The sequence below is a fragment of the Notechis scutatus genome, chromosome 1, assembly GCF_049901735.1.
Source record: "Notechis scutatus isolate UNSWTSFEM ecotype Mainland chromosome 1, rNotScu1.2, whole genome shotgun sequence".
NCBI lineage: Eukaryota > Metazoa > Chordata > Lepidosauria > Squamata > Elapidae > Notechis > Notechis scutatus.
Window position 1 is genome coordinate 135,106,888 of NC_142009.1, and position 14,770 is coordinate 135,121,657.

A 14,770-nucleotide genomic window follows, 5' to 3' on the forward strand; every position below is an offset into this window, starting at 1 on the left:
GAATATTTGGATATTTTTCAGTCAGGGTTCAGATCCAAGAATAGGGCAGCGGTGGTTTTACCTATTCTCTTGGGTGACCTGTGTAGGGACCTGAATAGGGGCAGTATGCTCCTTCTGGTCCTGTTGGACTTCTCAGTTTGGGGCAGCATCTCTGAGGAAGATGGCCCCAGTCAGATTGAGCCCATCGTGCTTGCCTTCAAACATCTATCACCACAGACGGCTGCTTCTTCTCTTCTGCCCAGCGAAGCCACTACCAATATCTGCCTAGTCCCTGCTTATCCAAAGAGGAAATTTTTCCCTTTATGACAAGTGAAAGTGACCCTGAACTGAGCCAAGCCATGGCATGGAGTTGGCAAGGGTTAAAAAAAAAAAGGATTTTTTAGGAGACTTAACGACATCAATTTTCTATGCTCGCTAAAACCACAAATCCACTGGCTTTCTAGATAATAAAATGTTGGATGTTCAAGTTGCTTTCATTTACAGCATGTGTCATAATTTTGAAAACAGCATCAATATTTGCTTAATTTGCTGATTGAAACAATACCTTCCATATGGAGCAGGGGGGTGAATGGAGGGAGTTTTTCTGCTTTAATTGTTATTTAAGAGTAAAGCAAGGTCTGCTGCTTGAGTGAAACATGTCCAAAAGGCATCAGAACTGACAGGAATAGACTGTCTCTTAATCTGTGTTTATGAAAGCAGTGTCGGTTAATGGAAGATGCTAACCAGGCATTTCCTATTGGTACCTTAAGAAAAAGGACATAGACCCTCTTCCCCCTCTCTCCTCCCCTCCCCCCCCGTATCCTCATAGCAAACAGAAAGCAGATGCATCTCAATTATGACCAGATGAGGATGAACACAACCAAGCTAATGCACACTTCCTCTTCAGATGGCCGCCAGCTAGTCATCTTGATGATACTATGGTTTCCTGTTCTAACATTGGCAATTAAAAGCCAGTTTTTAGGGAGCACTTCTCCTCAAATGGAGAAAGTAGTAGGAAAGAGGAGCATTCAACCTACAGCTGGGAAGGCATCATCCACAAATGATTTGATGTGTTGCAAAACATTCCAGCTTGAGGACAACTTCATGTGTCGCTGAAATGTAATTCTGGATTTGCTGTTGCTAAGGGACCACTAAGGAGTAAAGGAGAGTGCCTGGATATCCCACCAGAGTATTTTCCCGTTTAGTTGATGCAATCCTAAGTAACTCTTCTACAAACAGAGTTTGGCCTGTTCCTAGCAGAGGGAAATTTCAGCTGTGTAGGGTTCCTCTCCTCCCAAAAGAGGTGCGCCTTCAACCCACATGTGACTAAGTAACTAGTAGCTGGATGGGTACTCTATACTTAACTTGGGTGGGCAATGGTGAGGGTGGAGACATTAATTACTGCATCTCATGATGCCACATTTCTGAGGTAACTCTGTTGTTAGACGTACCGTATTACATCTGCAAAAGAAAAAAAAAATATCCAGATGACTGTTAGGTAGTAGTAAAGAATGACTAGTTCTACCTCTTTTGTTCCCATCTAATAACCGTCTGGAGTTTTGCTGCTCCGATACGTGGGCTTAGTGTTTGTAAGCTCTAACTGGAGGTGAATGGGAGGTTAGGTAGAACTAAGAGAGATTCTTGCTTGGATCTCTAAAGAACTGCACCAGTCAAGTATAAACGATCTAAGAATCATATACTATTACTAAGTCAATGCTAGATAAGGGGCTGACACAAAGAAGAGGGGGTCAACCTATTTTCCAATGCACCAGAAGGCAAGAAGGCAATGGTTGGAAACTAACTAAGGAGAGAGGCAACCTAGAACTAAGGAGAAATTTCTTGACAATGAAAACAATTGACCAGTGGAATGGCCTGCCTTCAGAGGTTGTGGGTGCTCCATCAACTGGAGGCTTTAAAAAAAGAGACTGGACAGCCATTTGTTTGAAATAATATAGGGTCTCCAGCTTGAACAGACTAGAACACCTCCAAGGACCCTTCCAACTCTATTATTATGTTAGCTTTCTGTTAGCATTATAATTTGATGGGGCTTACTGGAACTGGACTGCAAATATACCAATGGCCACCAGATGGCAGCAAAGAAGTATGAAAATATCTAGCATTCTGCCCTCCCTTCGCCTAGTTCAGGTTCACCTAGCTCACCTTGCTTAATCTTAAAATGAGGTAGCCAACTTCCAGGCGTTAAGGGAGCAGTTCAGCCACCTGGCCTTTTGGAAAGCATCAGGAAACCTTTGGAGGATACGATGAGGATACTGGAAGGGTCCATGTCTTGGGCTTTGGGGATATGTTAAGGGTAGAGATGGAAACAGGAGGTTTGCAGAGGCAAAAGACACCCATTTCCAGTCTTACAATGGTCCCAGCCAATTTAATAGTAATAGGGCATAACTCTGGCAGGGGTGGATGGAACATAATAAAAATGAAAACCAGAGGGGATTTTTTCTGTCTCTTGCACAGAGGTGGATTTGTAGCTGTGCAGATGCAGATAGATAGATTCCACAAAACATCCATAACAAAGTACATTTATTGTTACATCAGGTATCTTCATAACTCACATTTGTGATGAAGTTCTTCTTTAATGACCAATCCTTTGTATATCAGCCTTGCAGGTAAAAAGAAGGTTATCTCCTAACCCATCTCGTAGCGGTAGAAAAAGCTGCTATGAGTTAGTGAGTCCAGGGAAGAATGAGGGAAACCTCCCCCAACCCCTCGAGGGTCAATTTAGTGATCAATCAGGATTACAGATGTGGCCACGGTGACATGAACTACATTTCCCAGGATACCTTTAACTACATTTACCATGATGCATTCCCTTAAGGGGACAGCTCATAATTCCTAAGTAACTATCCAGTTCCCATAGACTGGCTGGGACAGCACATGGATACTGAAGCTTTCCAGAGGCTTCTTTGTTCTAGTCACACTGTGGTTGATTTGGGGGTTTTCGTGGGGAGGGGAAGAATAAAATTCTACTGACAAAATTAAATATTTTGCTAATAAATTTCAGCAGTGCGATCTCAAGATGTTGGCGGATGGCAAATGAAATGCCAGGGCCCACGCCAACCATAATTTGAAGGGTCCTTGGTGCTCTCTGAGCTTGGTTGTTTTCCTGCAGACATTTCATTACCCAAACTATCATCCGTACATCACAGAGCACCAAGGACACCTCATTTCAACCCTGAGCTACAAATATTCTCCTTTATTCAACCACAGATTTCTCATATCTGATGTTGATGGATGTGGCTTCTAATGTTTCTAGGAAAAATACAACAATAAGAGAGGTGAAGAATTCATATTGGGCAATTTCCCCCCAATATTTTGACCACTAGATGAAACCAAGCATTTAAGAGGCAGAATGTTTTTCCACCAAAATAAAAATTATATTTGGAGTACTAGTCATATCTATCCTTCAGTAAGAAGTAGATACCTAGGTGCTAATTTTATCTTTAAAACATTGTTCTGTATAGATGGTGAAAGGCTTTGAGTGGGAGCAAGATAGACAGATAATAGGCTATTTCCCAGTTGCCAAGCCAACACATGTCACAAAAATACATGTTCCCTTACTTTTAAAAAGTTTCAAAATTATTCTGTTTCTTTAGGATAGTCTTTTGTGTGTGTCATAAGAAGCAAAATAATTATTGTAGTTTGTATAAATGCTTTGGTAATTCTAGGCCTTGATAATTCTAATGTTATGCTTGATGCCATTAACATAATGCTTAATTAGATAAGTGTGCATGCTTTTATGCAAATATGGCCAGTTAAGAATCATTCTGCCAAAGAAATGAATATATAAGTTTGATGAGAAATTTGTGAGTGACATATTGTGAACTGGAAATAAACACGAAGACCCCTTCCGTATGCAAATTGTGAGTCATTAATTTCAGTAGCCATGTTCATGTCCAAATTAGAAGAAAATATGATTTTCAAAATGAAGCAATGGGATAATCAGTAGTCTTATTAGAGTGCCACTTAAAAATTTAATGATTCAAAACGCATGATAGATTCTGTGTTCAATTACAGTGGAGATCATCTACTCCCCTTAAGAATGAAATGTGCAGATTGCTAGCAAAGAAATAAGAATGGAAAACAAAACATCCTCTTTGCCTTGGAGGGAAAAGTATTTTAGACTCAAAGAAAGAGTGATTCAAAGAACAATTTACCGTGGCCAACTGGCCCCAGCCAACTTGCCATGGCCAACTTGCTATACCCAACTCATCGCGGAACAAGTTCTGGCGGAACAAGAGTTGCAGTAACATCGAAGAAATGGGAGGAATAGAATCATTAAAAAAGGATGCCAAAGGAGAGACAAAATGAGATGTGAACTTTTATAGTTTTATTAATTTATAATATGACACACCAAAGAATGCAAAAGCAAATATTAGGGAAATTAGGAAAGGAAAAAGGGAAGTGGATAGTGGGGAAGGGAGAAAGGCATTGACTTCCAACTCCTTTGGTCCAGTAAAAAAGGCATAGAAATCTACCCTCAACTTTTTACTTTTTCATAATAATAGAAACTAGCCATTTCTATAACAACAAATCTATTCTAATCGGCAAAGGCCAAACTCAAAAGTTTCATTTTTTTTCCACCTCAAGCACAAAATCCAGAAGTGGTTTCCAAGTAGAAACAAAAGAATTTTTGTATTTTTTTGTCTTGGATCAGAGCAGTCAATTTAGCCATCTCTGCTAACTCTACCAGTTTTTGTAGCCATTGGGGATTGTGGCGATCGAGGTGATCTTCCATTTCTTGACGAAACGAAATGTGCATGGCAAAAATTAAAATTATTTTTAAAATAATTTTCAATTAAATTGAAGTATTGAATTGTCCTGCGGTGAGTTATCCCCTGGCAAGTTGGCCATAGTGATTTGGATGCAACAAATTGGCTGTGACGAGTTGGCCATGGCGAGTCATCCCATTCTGCTTTGAATCAGGGATGAGCGACTTGTAATTCCATCAATACTGCTGAATCAGCAACACCAGCAACACCAGCCAGCATGGCCAGGAACAAAGGATGCTGGGGATTGTCATGTATTCATCAACTCCAGGAGACGCATATCTTCTCAGTTTACATGTTAAAACTTTTTTCTATCTGGTTCTTTCTAGTAACATTTGGCATGGCAGGCCTTCCCAAGCTGATGCCATTTAGGTGTTGTTGTTTTTTTTAAAAAAACTATACCTCAAATAAAGTCTATCAGTCCATTCAAAATCCCTATAAGAGATCCTGGGATTTTGAGTAGCTATCAAGAAAGGAAATGATGAGTTTATGTAGCTAAAGAAAATAATATAAGAACGCATTGGATTGAAAATGTATGGTTGATTCTTATTTAGTGCATTTGAAAGGAGAGACACATAACTCACTTTTCTAAGGAATTCAAAGTGTTTACTTCATTAAAACTCTTGTGCAACATTTCTAACATAGGTCAGAGAGCTCCCTGCATTTTCTTAAATGCATATGAAACCCTTCCAAGGTTTCATTCTCTTTTCTTCTTTCCTGCTCTAATATCATCTATCCATGATAATCAGGACACAAGGACCAATTAAGCACAGCATGGGCCAGTAGAAGAGAGGCCACAAAAGCATAAATGGCAGCTATTGAAGCATTGAATAAATTTAAATCAAGTGACAGCTTGTGGGATGTGGTTAGCTTCATACTGGCAATTGAATATGCATCAAATATATTGGGGATTGTAAATGCATGTTTACTGGGAGTACAACAGCAATTTATTTTCAACATGAGATTTCTGCCAAAATACCAAGAAAATGCTTTTTAAAATCCTCAGGGGAATCTTTTCAAGAAAATCACTGTTGGTGGGACATTCAAATTAGTTATCCAATTTAAACAATATCTTCCTAGATTTAAATGTCATAAATTCAGGAGGAATATATTTTAAAATAAATAGGCTTGATTGTTGCTTAATCCTTCCATTCTTGTTTGTATTTTATTGAGGTCATTAAGAGGTCTTCCAGATATTCCACTTGTTTATTGAAATTTAATGTGGTTTTGTTGTTTCCCCAACATGGGTTTTAACAATTGTAATGTTATCTGCCTGACTTTTCGTGATGTGCTGTTGTTTTAAACCTAGCGATTTATGCATTGTAAGCTACCTAAAGCTGCAGTAGAGGTAGCCCGCTCAGTTGATAAATAAAATATAACCATTTTACTATGCCCTACAATTCCACATTTGCACAGAACCGATTGGCTGTTCTGATTGTGCCAATGTCATTCACTCGTTGCTGTTTATACGTTCTTTATACAGTATTTGCAAAACCATCTAGACATAAGTCATAAAATATTTGATTGTTCCCCCTCAAAAAACTGTTATGTCCCTACTTGTTCCAGATGGCTTTTAGTGACAGGGCACGTGCTTCTTTAACTTTACCCCACTCTTGTTTTTCCAGCTACTTTTTCTCTACTAGAATCATTGAGCTTACAATAGAAAACTAAGGGAATAAAGGCCAGGGGAGTGTTCTCCATAACTATGGGAAGATGCCAATGAACCACCATTCAAAGAGGCTTCCTTTTCAATGTGATTTTGATGGCACAGTAGTAAGCCTGCAAGCATAAATTCTTTTCAGGAGTAGCGGGGGTTGAGGTGAATGAGAATGAGTAGCAACAGCACTTAGACTTATACACCATTTTACAGTGCTTTGCAGCCCTCTCTAACCAGTTTACAGAGTCAGCATATAGCCCCCCAACAATTTTAGCTCCTCATTTTACCCACCATGGAAGGATGGAAGACTGAGTCAACCTTGAGCCTGGTGAGATTTGAACTGCCAAATTGCAGTCAGCAGAAGTAGCCTGCAATACTGCACTCTAACCACTGCACCATTGTTGGCTCATAAGTACTTAGTACTTAGTAAAAAGGACACAGAGACAGCAGTCTATCATTAAGGCATTAAACCTCTATTGGGCAGGAAAAAGGGACAGTAGAATAAGAGGTCTGCTTGGTTTCAGATGAAAATGGAATTGGAAAGAGGGAAGATTGCAAAGATGGGAGGAGAGGAGTGTGGGTCCAGAAATTCCACTCAATGGAAATTGTCTGCCTTATGAGCTGCAAAAAAATAGCTGAAATTCCTGAAATAAAAGTAGTGCTAGTCAGGGGTGGGACTATCGGTTCGGTGATTTTTCGCACATGCCTGTTTCGTGTGTAAAATAATCTTAGGCTGTGCTGCCCGGACAGCTGAAAAGCGCTGCGCGTAGTATGCAGCATTCGAAAAGCCTCTTTTCCCCTGCTTTTTCAACCTCAGCTGTGCCGCGCAAAGCAGCTGAAGTTGAAAAAGCAGGAAATAAAGGACAAGTAAGAGCCCAGGCAAGCAGGTGGGCCAAACAGCAGCAAACACACAACCGGTTTGGTGTCTGCTGCTCTTCAGAGCTACCAGTTCTATAGAGCTGGGCAGAACTGGTAGCATCCCACCCCTGGTGCTAGTACCGTAATCCAGCCAATTGCTTTGGAAAAATGCTAAGGGAGGAGGGAACCTACATCGATCTTGCTGGGGGAAGATTTATGTGTCATGAAAACTACCGATAGGTGAAATTATTTTAGAAAATTCTAAAAAAAGCATCTTGAAATGTCCTTCATTGCAAGCCAGCAGTGCAATCCCACGCATGTAATACTCAGAAAACTCCAGGAGGATCCATTGGATAGATCCCTTCTCCAGGTGGGTATAGATTTAGATCCAGCATTACTTTTAAATGGAAGTTAAGGCAGGGGTCCTTTGCATACTCTTCAGAGATTTCCATTCATCGCTTTATGATGTACTTTTCAATTGGCATGTATGAGATTGTCTTGTTAGTCTTCTTGAACTTCAATAGCAGGGCCTTAGAGAGAGTGCTTGTTTAGCAACCACAATTCAGACCAATTTGGTCATTAAGTGAAGCAGTCACTAACTGAAACTGCGACTGTCCTTATGAGTTTACTTCAGCTTTCCTTTGCTTTTTAGTTCTGAGAAGATCATAAATGAGAGGATTGGCTGGAAGATTACTTTTTCATCACTGTCATAACTGCAAATAGTCCCTAAGTGAGGCAGTTGCTAAATAAGAACTACCTGTATTTCAAGTAATATAATATACTCTGTTTGCTGTATAAAATGTTCTTCTAGATTTTAGTTGAACCCTTATGTTAACCTCTTAAACCCAGAGTTCAATTAATGTAGAAATGATAGAAATCTGAAAGAAGGCAATAACAAACTGCTCCCATACTGTAACTAAGAGAATCCTATGGTCCATGAAGTCACTGGATGTCAAGCTGGATTGAAAGAAACCTTCCTCATTGCGATTCTCATGGCAAAAGAGTCACGGTGGCTCAGTGGTTAGAATGCACTATTACAGATTGACTCTGCCCACTGCCAGCAGTTCGATCCTGACTGGCTCAAGGTTGACTCAGCCTTCTATCCTTCCGAGGTCACTAAAATGAGAACCCAGATTGTTTGGGGCAATATGCTGACATTGTAAACCACTTACAGAGGTCTGTAAAGCACCATGGGGCAGTATATAAGTTTAAGTGCTATTGCTAAAAAGGGTGGGCATGTCAGGATAAGATTAGAAGGCTCTGGATTGTCATTTAGACAGTACCCTCCTTCTCCAGTCATTACCTCAAGAGGGGAGGGAGGGAGGAATGACAATAATGACTTTTCCATCATTTTAATCCCACAGTGCATTCAGAAAGTATTCAGACCCACTCTACTTTTTGTTATGCTGCAGGCTGATCCTACAGTTATTGAAACTCACTTTTTCCTCATTAACCTGCATTCAGTACCTCATAATGACAAAGTGAAAACAGAATTTTAGAAATGTCTAAAAATTAAAAAAAAAAAAAGAATTTTAACAACTGTAGAATCACCCTTCAGCACAACAAAATTGAAGAAAAGTGAAGGGGGTCTAAATACTTTATGAGTGCACTACAATTTACAGCGAGACAAAATAGGCGATAGGTGTGATATTTGTTACTCCCTTTTTTTTATGCCCTAAGTTTGTGTGAGCCTGCAAGTAGCAGTTCTTTCATTACAAATTCCCTTTCTTCTCAAATCCCATAGCAAGATTACGTTGCTTGAATGGTTTGGGCTTGAATATTCTGGTGCTAGTTTATATTCCACTAGCTCTTAATACTATAAACTCCATTAGGTCTCCCAAACACTCAGGGGACTGAAAGTTATTTAGTGATTCGTATTTAAGTTTATGCTAATCAGAGGGGAGCCTGAACTCAATCTGGAATACACGCACCCACTGCTTTATTGCAACTGGAGCAAGTAAAAATGAAGTAATAAAGGACAAAAATGATAAGAAAACAATTCTGGAGAACAGAAGGGAAATCATAATTCAGATTTACGTAGTCAAAAACACTAGGTTGCAAGCTGTTCCTCTGTGAATAATAGCAAATAACAGGCTTTGGAACAATAATGCTAGGTCCCATGAATGTAGATTATGATATTGCACTGAATAGTTTTCAATTATAAAAAATAAAATAAGACAACAGGGCATCAGATCCAGGAGAGCCTTACTGAAAACAATGTGAAGAATGAAATGGGCTACCAGATTCGAAACCTGGATCCAATAAGTGTAACAACCACAACAGCAACTGGAACCATGATTGCTGTTATTCAAACACAGTGTAAAAGCCACACGACCATCTCTGAGAATTGATGGAGGGAGGAAATTGGAGGCAGGGCATGGAGGGAGGGAGCAATGTGATGAAATCATTGCTGTGTGGTCTTGTTCCCTGCGTTCACTCGGATTGTGTGTTTTATTCACTGTGCCCATTAGTACTGCAGTGGCAATCCGAAAGTGGACATAGTTTCCATTTATCATCCTGATTCAACAGGAAAAGGAAGCAGACCGTTCTAGTTACAGCACATTAATGATCATTACTCCTCTAATGAAGATTAGTGTTGCTTTTTCAAGAACCTTGAAGCTAATTTGTAACTTATTTGTGGCAATACAAATTATTCCAGAGCTTCTGCCTGCTTGAATTTAGCTCATGCTAAATCCTAGGGGGGTGGGAAAAAATTTCCATGTCTGATGGATCAACAGATTCACATATAGACATTGTATTTCAGTATTTCTCAACCTTGCCAATTTTAAGACTTCAACTCCCAGAATTCCCCAGCCAGCATGAGGTTGAAGTCCACTTAAAATTCCCAAGGTTGAGAAACAGTGCTCTGATCCATCCAATGGACCTAGAATTGACAAAGGATGGGCATGTGAACAAACTATGCAATATTCATATGTGCACTCAGCATCACATTGAATGGGCATGCTGTTGCTTTCTACAAACATTACTGGGAGGTGGTTTTTTTTTTTTAAATAACAATTTAAACTAAACTTTCAAGCCTTCCACTTAGCTCTTCCCTGTGCAATCAGTGTTTAACCTTAAACCCTTTGGTTTTCCACTCTGAATTTTGTTCTTCCTTATTTTATTTTTTTTGCTAATGGCTAGGTACTATAATTGGGAAACAGTATGTCTGATGGCTTGCTGTAAGAAAGGATAAGGAAAAATAAGCAGTTTATTTTGGTATAAAAACTGGGTTAAAGCCTAGGGGAGGATGTGTAAACCCTATTTTATAGGACCACTAAAATTACACCCGAGTGTGATTTTTGAACACTTCTGGTGTATTTTTCAGTATTTTGAATGGCACAACTGTCGGATTTCCATGCCATTGTTAAAAAATACACTGTCCCTCCAAAATCCTAGTTCTACACATAACAGGTGATATTATCCGACTTGCTTGTCAGTCCTCAGCTTTCCTAAAATTTCTAAGCATTACCATTGTACACTCAAAGTTTGGGTCACTCCTGGGCTAAAGTTTTTACCTACAGATAATCGTGAGGGCTGCATTGTGAGCTCAAAACCTCTACAAGTGCTTCTTCCTACCTGTTTCAGGCATCTAGCAGGGTCTTCTTTTACAGATCTTAACATCATAGTGCTGGACAAATGGACAAAAATCATGCCATTCTTGTAACTACTACGTTCCTACAGTGCTAATTCTTACCTGTTCTCTTTTACTTGCTCTGTGTGTCTCGGGTTTAAAGGGGTTTAAAAATCAAGGTTTGATTCACATACTGGTGAGTTTTTCCAAGAAGCACAAACCCAGTTCTAAGATAATTTTATATTCATCACCTTCCTTTTAATGACCCCATAATCCCTTGCGGGGTGGAGTCTGGGTAACTGAATGGAGCTGGCTGTTTACTGGCTGGATGCCCTTTCTGTTGCCAATGAGAAGTTATATTCAGCAGATATATTCTCAATATGCCCAGAAAGAGAAATATCTGCCTCTACCTCGGATAGAACTCACACACCCCTGATTGTGAGGCAAGAGCTCCCCCTCTTGGCCACTGCATCACTCTCTAAGATAATTTTATATTCTTTGAAATAAAATATATGACTGAACATTACACTGTGCTGTTTTACCTTGTAATATACATCTTTCTCTTTACATAATTCCTTCCTTTCTGTTATGAACTAAGTAAATGCATTTAATAAAGCTTGACAACCTCACTAGAAAAGCAGGCTCGTAATCCTGCAATTCTGATTGGCCCATAAATAGCGAATCATGATTGGTCTCTTCTGGGCAATCTGATTGGCTAATAGCGGGTCGTCTCCCATTGGGCACCGTTTAAACGCTCCAACGCAATTCATTGGTTAATGGGGCAGCAGCCATCTCTATAAAAGAGCTGTTGCTGCCCAAGGGTTTTGCTCTGTTCCTGATTGTTAATAAAGAGTTGAAGTTCACCGTTCACTGCCTCGTCTCCGTTCCTTGCGCCCATGCTCAGAACTTAACACTGGCGACGAGGGTGGGATGCGGAGACATCAGAGCTGACTGAACACTTACAGAGCACCAAACAGAGCACGTGGCTGAAGGCGCATCTACAACAGCAACATGGCCAGCGGCGCCATAGCACCCGCTCCATTTGACCCGGCACACGAAGACTGGGACTCGTATATGGACCGGTTCCAGATGTTCCTGGAGACCAACAATTTAAAGGACGCTACGACTGGCAAGAAGCGAGCAGTATTTCTAACCCATTGTGGGCCTGCTGTGTTTAAGATCGCGAAAGCACTTGCAAAACCGGCTGAGGTAAAATCCATGGATTGGGACACCCTCGCGCCCATTCTACGGGCCCACTATGCACCCGCAGTGCCAACACTTGTCCGAAGACACGAGTTTTACCAGAGGGACCAACGGAAAGGCGAGAGCATTGCAGATTTCATCGCTGACCTCCGGAACCTGGGTGGCCTCTGCGGGTTTTCAAACCTCGAAGAAGCCATGCGAGACCGCATAGTTCTGGGATTAGATGACTACACGGCGCAGAGCAAGATCATGGCCAAAGGGGACATTGATCTTGCAGATGCCATCGCAGACGCTACTGCAGCAGAAGCAACCAGGAAGTCGGCCGCTCGAATGCGCCGCACCAACGCACCGCTCCGTCAACTCGTAAATTATACCTTGCCTCGTCCAGAGAGGCACTCAACAACGGCACACCATGAGGACCTTGAATCCCCATCAGATAGTGAAGAGGAAGAGGTCAACCGGCTCCGGTCCGAACGCGACCAACAAGAACAACGGAACCAAAGATTCCCGCGCCAATGCGCTGGTTGCGGGGCAAACCACTCGCGATCAGATTGCAAATTCCTCGACGCGCTCTGCCGTTCCTGTGGAAAGAGAGGCCACATCGCAAAGGTTTGTAGAAGCAAGCAAGGTTCCAGTCCAATCCGGAGGGAGAATAACTACCACCAGACCACAGGAAATCTTCCTGTGAGTCGGGATCGCCTGAACCACCAATGGAACAACCACTCCTGCAGAAATAAAGCACTTGCCACTTCAACGAGACGAGAAGAGGCACACCAAACCATTACCATCGGCCACGCTTCATCCTTAGATGCAAGAAAGATCCGAGTGAGGGTCGCCATCGAGAACCAACCTTGCGTGATGGAAGTCGACTCGGGGTCGTCTCTCTCAATGGTTTCCTGGAAGACCCTCAAACAGCTAATCCCTGCCATCCGTCGTCAGAACCTCAACGCCCAAAAAATTATACTCAAAGATTACCAGGGAAACAGAATCCCAGTTGTCGGTTTCAGCCAAGTCCAAGTATCATTCAAAAATTGTACCGCATCACTACCGCTGACCGTCGTCGATCGCGACCGACCTAGCTTGTTAGGCCTTCAATGGTTCGCTCCACTCGGGATCGAAGTAGCCGGCATTCACCAAGCTGGAAGTGATGACTGGGAAGAGGCCCTCGTCCAGGAGTTCCAGGACGTTTTTACAGAGAAGCTAGGCAAGTACAAGGGGACCCCGATATCGTTTAACCTCAACCCTGAAGTAGGCCCCATTCGCCTTAAGCCTCGTCGGGTGCCTTTCGCACTAAAGCCAAAGATCGACGAACAGCTCGATAAATTAATAGCCCAGGGTGTTTTAGAACCTATTGACCATGCCCGTTGGGAAACCCCAATAGTAACACCCATCAAATCGGATGGATCGTTAAGAATTTGTGGGGATTACCGGGCCACCCTGAACCACGCACTTCAACAAAGCGTTTACCCGGTGCCGGTGGTTCAACACCTTCTCCACTCCCTGGGTGGCGGGAAAATATTTGCAAAACTGGATTTAGCGCAGGCGTATCAACAATTACCCGTAGATGCGAAAACCGCGGAAGCACAAACTATCGTCACGCACAGAGGTGACTTTAAGTGCAATAGACTCCAATTCGGAGTGAGTGTAGCCCCGGGGATTTTCCAAAGTCTGATGGAGAGACTTTTACAAGGTATCAAAGGGGTCGTGCCGTATTTTGATGACGTTTTAATTGCTGCCCCTAACAAAGAAGTATTAGAAAGGCATCTCAGAATGGTTCTCCAAAAATTCAAAGACGCCGGCCTGAAGGTTAAAAAAAATAAATGTCAACTGTGTACCGAGAGAGTAGAATTCCTTGGATACCTTCTCGATAGACAGGGAATCCACCCCACAGATAACAAGCTAAAAGCAATCAAAAATGCCCCAAGACCTAAGAATAAGACGGACCTCCAAGCCTTCCTGGGACTCATTAATTTTTACAACATCTTCTTGCCCCAGAAGGCGACCGTAGCTGAGCCCCTACATAGACTTCTCGACAAAAGAGCTGCCTGGGTCTGGGGACACCGAGAGGAACACGCATTCCGACAAGTGAAAGACTTATTAACCTCCGACGCGGTATTAATGCAGTATAACGAGACTTTGCCTTTAACCATTACATGCGACGCATCACCGTTTGGAGTAGGAGCCATTTTAAGTCATGTGTTACCAAACGGAAATGAGGCACCTATTGCGTTTTTTTCAAGGACATTATCAAGGGCTAAAAGGAGCTATAGCCAACTCAATAAAGAGGCTCTTGCTGTGGTATCGGCCGTAAAGCATTTTCACGAATATGTGTATGGACGAGCATTTACTATAATTACGGATCACAAGCCATTGCTCGGTATTATAGCGGGAGACAAGCCGACCCCCTATATATTGTCGCCAAGAATGACTCGCTGGTCAGAGTTCCTAGCTGCATACAATTATCTACTGCAACATTGCCCAGGAAAAGCCATTCCCCACGCTGATGCTTTAAGCCGTTCCCCACTTCCGGAAGCCGTCGATGACCCAGCTCCAACCCTCACAACACTCCAAATTGAAACGCTGCACTCACCGCCGCTAACAGCAAGAGACATCGCCATCGAGATGAAACGGGATCCTGTCCTGGCACGAGTTCTCAGCTGGGTCAAATGGGGGTGGCCAGTCGACGAACCCCACGACAACTTCGTGCCGTTCAAA